A 5,911-nucleotide genomic window follows, 5' to 3' on the forward strand; every position below is an offset into this window, starting at 1 on the left:
TCCTGGAATGCCATGATTTATCATAAAGAAAATAGTCTAACATTGACAGCAGCAGCTGTAGATGTAGCTGTGGATACTCTAGCTAGCAGGGATCCTATTTACAGCTTGCCCTGTCCATCTTTGTTATGAAGGTTTTAAATGCTATTACAATTATTGGTTCAGTTATTTAGTCAAATTTCCCTCTTCTCCTTTTAGTAATAATTGAAATTCTTGGCTTAGTTTATTTGAAGAGCAAATTTTGAAAATACTTCCTTGTATTGTACTGATCTTGCAGGAAAATAGGCAGCATCTCTTTCACCCAGTGAAGTGGATTAGATGTGCCAGGACACATCCACTGTCTGTTTATACCCTTACTTTCTCTTTGGCCTTCATCTCCCAAGAAGGCAGTCCTGGAACAAGTTGTTTCCTTGAACTCTTAGATCCTGCATGGTGACCACCACTTAGACCTGAATGGGTGAGTTTCCACTGCTGTGCCCTCTGTCATCCACATAGTGCCAAGCATTAAATGCTAATGCTATGAACTGGCAGCGTATCACAGGCAATGTGCACTCATTTTGCACATGCCTGAATTGATGCAAGGTGGTGGAGACTGTCCTCTACATCCTCCTAAAGGCAAATCCATATAAGTTTTACACAATTACTCACATAACGATTCCCAGTGAACTGAATGAGAGCTGCTTAATGTTCATAAGAACTGCAGAATCCCACTCTCATTAAGTAAAACGGAGGACAACTGCTACCTGCAAGGATTCAGGCACACTTCATGACCCCTGCCACAGAACTCTATCCAAATGCAGACCACAAGAGCAGGTCTTTAACTAGCCTAGCAAGTTGCCTACATGGGAGTTAATGGCAAAACAAAATGCTTGCATTTTAATGTGTGTTAATTGATGACAAAACGTAAATGCTCTTTCTTTTCAATTCGTTTGCAATGGCTGAAAGAATTTCCCTCCACCTTTGAGGAGAGACCACACATCGTGGGGGGAACATCACAGGAACTTATTCCAAATTGTATCCAGGAGTAACAACTGAGGGTTTATAATATAAAATCTTTTGCCTGTTGATGTGCTGCACTGTATCAAGTGAACCCTACCACAGTGACTAAAGTTTTTAAGATATCTAAACAAGAAATTCAAATGCCATCTCTTTCCCCCATAAGTCAGCACTCATCATAGGCCTATCATAGCCCATTTATAGCCCTTATCAAAGCCCATTTGATGAAGTCAGATTTCAATTTAGATGTCCTATAATGAACACAGGACTAAAAGGAGATTGCAGGGACACCGGGTCCAATTTGCTGCATTTGCAGGCAGTCTTTTACCCCAGGGGTCCCTAAAATCACCACTTCAAACCCTTACTCACCACAACAAGGCACAACACCAGAAACACCAAGAACACCCTACACCACGGTATTGGTGTCCCCCTCTGAAAACTAGGATTCCTGTATTATTAGTGTGTACGTAAACCAGATCCAAACCCTTCCAAATGTGCAAGGAAGGAAGGTCAATTTAATACCATATGTGATAGATCTTTGGAGCCCAGAGGTCAGACTAGGTGATCCCAGTGGTCCCTTTGGCTTTAAATCTACGAATCCATGAAAACACAATCACATCAATCATGTACTGCAGCTCATTGATCTCGTGTTTACCTTGTGCACCATCTCAAGGAAATCCTAGGCAGCTGCAGCAAGAGCCACTGGAAGGAAGACTCCTGCAGAGAGGGTTGTAATGTCAATGTCTTCTGGCCACCCCTAACAAATGGCATTGCTCTCAGCAGGAGCTTGTCCAGAGGCGGGAGGAATGTGAGCACAAACAACAGGTCAAGAATGTAAATAGAATCCGGCCAACGCGCCGAGCCGAGGGCGCTACTACACGCAGTGTTTTGACTGGGTTTCTGGCCACGGCAGTAGTGTGTCCAGGAGTAATCTGCGTTATCACGAGGAGCCAAAAAAATAAACTGCTGCTGTTTCCCATCTGAACCACTCAGATTCCGCTCTCCTATTTATAAAAGTCAGGAGGAACATGTTTGCCCATTGCCATCAGTCATGGCATTCTCTCTGCTTACAATTATTGCAAATCTGATACATGTACACACTGCACAATTAGCACGTGCAGCTTTTTATGCATGCCCACTGTGCACAGAATATAGTATTGTTATTTATGACTTATCTACCAACATCAACATGCCGCACTCGCTCTTCCTCACTCTGAATCACAGGGTTACTACCATGCAGCCCTGGCATGCACTTGCTGAACAGCACACTGGGAGGTCCAGTCCCACTACTGTGAAAAATGTTAATTTTTTTTCTTTTCAATTAACAGATTCCAATGTCACAAATTGCATTATTTTATCTGGTGCTGGACATCTATCTGTACATGTAATGCTGCCTTCCTGGCAGCATCTTTGGCTACCTTCTCAATTGCATGCTTCAGCCATCGAATGCAGATTCAGGGAAGCCAGTACAGGATGCAACTGGACTTCCCTCACTCAGAGATCCGCTCCATGCCAGGACAAGCACACTGTCCTTCAGGGCAGACGCGCTTATGCAGGGGTCCAACACAGTTCAGAAGCTGGCCTTTGAATGCAGCAATAATTACACTGGAGAAGTTCCCTCGAAGTTTCCAACTTCCACTCCCCAGCATGCTTATCCTCAGCCCTAGCCACTCCAAATCAGTTGAACAGCTTTACTGTAGACAAAACAAATAACTCTAACAAGATAAGCATATCCCAGAATGTGAGGATTTTCCAACATGTAAGGCCATGTGCTCTGTTGGTGGCATTTGGCACGGCTGCATTGAACTGAATGGATAGGTGCCAAATGACAGTAGCAGAGGATTTGTCCGGTTGAACTGCGGAAGTAATATATGACCGTGCGGACTTGCACAGATGTCTCACCTAATGCATTTCACTCTTCCAGCCTCCTCTGAGCCTCCAAATGCTCACACAGTATGGGAATGTGCTTATTGGCACTAGTAGCCGGCACAATGACCGTAGAGAAAGTTCATTACCATCCCTCAGTGATGCTAAAATAGATCAGGTAGCAGCAGCAGCAGCACCAGCAGAGAGCAAGTAAATCTATCTCTCTTTCCAGGAGGCTCCCGCTGCTATCATGCATGACTGTCCATCTGAAGTCATGGGCTTTGGATCAGGCTCCATGTGAGGGAAAACAGTGCTAATTATAATCACAGCTGAACACAATAAAAACCACTGAAGTCTCCTGTTGTTGCTGCTGCCGCAAATGGAGACGACATTCCCTTCCACCCACTGGGGAAATCAACAATATTAAACAGGGAATAATCAGAAATGTTCATCATTCATAAGCATCTTGATTTGGATGCATGTGTTGTTTTTTTTTTTTCCCCCATTGAAATGTGTACCCTCTCTTTAAATCTGGTGGTTCATTAATATATTGCGGATTTCTGGTTCTTGGTTTCTGGGACCCTCCTGTCTGACTTAGAAGCTTTGAGCTAGTCTGTGGTACAACTATGAGCTATTTTTTAAGTTTAGATGCCACTTTGCACTCTGAACTTTCATCCCCCAAAGTTTGGTGTGAGTGGTCACCACTGTTAAATTCATCTGACAAACCTGGGACCAGAAAAGGGACATGCATCTGACTAAGGATTTCAATTGCTCACCCAGTTGCCCCAAACCTAAGGTAAAATCTAGCCCAACCTTATGACAATAGCATAAAGTTCAAAGTGCTTTTAAGGTACTAATTCACACCAGTCCTGGAAAAGAGTTGCCCGGCCCCAGGAGAAGCACAATGCATCCTGACAAATAACGCCTGCTACTTCATTCCTAAATGAGATGCAGTGCACACATCTCCATGGATGGCCTGTTTCATCTCCCCCATCTCTGTCTGCCAAAGCTTGTGTCAGGGGTAGTACTAATTCTCAGTAGACCTTGAATATGCCTATGTGGCTTACTCAGGACTCCTGAGAGCACGCTGAGAAGCAAGCTGTGCTCACCCACACCCACACCCATTGCACACCTGCCAAACCTGAAAAGGAAGGAATGAAAAAGATGCCTCAGGGTTGGTCCAACACAACAGAGACAGTGATATTGAGAGTGGAGGCAGGGAGATAACCTCAAGGCAGGTTCACTGGGTCTCATCCAGTGCATGCAGAGAAGTGTCCTATAGGTGGGGTGTACTTCTCAGTGGCCCCCTTGGGAGCTCCACAGACACACCTGGGCCTATTGGCAGGAAATGCCAGCTTTTTATAGGATGCAGATAACTGTTTTTACAAACTCCACATTAGGACTGCACACCTGGGAGTTTTTAAAAATCCCACTAGATGCCTGCTCTGCTTCTCCAGGTTTCTAGACACCTTTAAAAATCTGCCCTGAAGGAACTGAGCAAGCTATGTCTTCAGATAGTATCTCTTCACACAATTTTAATGCATTATTTATTGAATTCATCTCCTCAGAGATGAACAAGTGCTGTCCTGTCACTAGAACAGGGCTATCTTCTGGAAAGCCAGACTTCACAGAAAGGAGTGACCAAGGCCGGACATAGGCATGGGTGAACTGGGCAGCTGCCCAGGGGCCAGACAGAAAGGGGGTCCCAAAATGGTAATTTTAAAATTATTATTATCATAATAATAATATGGGGCCCAATACTAAAAGTTCGCCCAGGGCCACCTGGCGTCTAGGTACGGTGCTGGCAGTGACACATCCTTGGGAATGAAAGCTAGGCCAACTGCAAACACTTTATTGCCACTAGAGTCATTGACTTCCATAAGCAGAGCTGCTAGTAATACCTCCAGACAAGGGTCTTTGGGTGAATCTGATATCTTTTATTAGACCAACTTAAATAGTTGGAAAAAAAATGTTCTTAGCAAGCTTTCAGATATCAGATTCACCCAAAGAACCTTGTCTGCCTAAGTCCTTAGACCAACACGGCTACAACATACAACCCAGTAATACCTCCACTCATTTGGGAAACAGTGAAGACCAAGCTCCAGGTAAGTTCCTCTGCTGACCAGCTTTAGTGTCATTCTGTCTTGCCCTGCCACATGATGACATTCATTAGGCACATGAAAATTGCAGTTATTTCCCTGGTGGAGCTGAATAGCATGACTGCAGAAAAGCAGAAAAGAGCTAGTGGGTAAAAAATGTCAATTATAGTATAGTGGAATCCCTCAGAGCAACTGTGAAGTCACAGGGCAAAGCTGTCGATGGGAGGCCAGAAGTGCAATGACTGATAGCTCTTTAAGGGAAAGGTTTTACAAGCCCAACACTGGGGAGTTGTACTGAGAATCTGATGCCCCAGAGAGAAGAGATAAAAGAGGGGAGAGTCTAGGGGCCAACCTACATGACAAGGACAAGGACCAACGGTCATAAACTCCTCCATGACCATTTTAGGCTGGACATAAGGAAAAACTTCTTTACTGTCCGAGCCCCAAGGCCTGGACTAGACTCCCTCCAGAGGTGGTGCAAGCACCTACTCTGGACTCCTTTAAGAAACATTTGGACACTTATCTTGCTGGGATCTTATGACCCTAGCTGACTTTCTGCCCCTGGGGCAGGGGGTGAGATGTGATGATCTCTCAAGGTCCCTTCTAGCCCTAATGTCTATGAAAATTTATGAAATCTATGAAAACTTGTTGGTATAGCTCTAACATTACAACAGCTGGACTTAGGATCACCACATGTTATTATTAAGGTTGTAAAGAGATAAAGGGCCAATTCATCTCAACTGCCTTCAACAGAGCTGCCATTAATCGATTTATTCGAGGCAGCAAAGAGGGGTCCTCAGAAAAGGTTTACAAGAACAGGGCTTGGTGGCCTTAGGGATCTGTTTCAGACAGAAGATTTAACGCAAAGAAGTTGTGAACCTCTGTCACTAGTGCATGAGCAGCAAACTATTTCACAAGTCGATGAAGACCAAAAAAAAAAAAATCTGTAGGGA

Source organism: Alligator sinensis, unplaced genomic scaffold (genome assembly GCF_000455745.1).
Source record: "Alligator sinensis unplaced genomic scaffold, ASM45574v1 scaffold307_1, whole genome shotgun sequence".
Lineage (NCBI taxonomy): Eukaryota > Metazoa > Chordata > Crocodylia > Alligatoridae > Alligator > Alligator sinensis.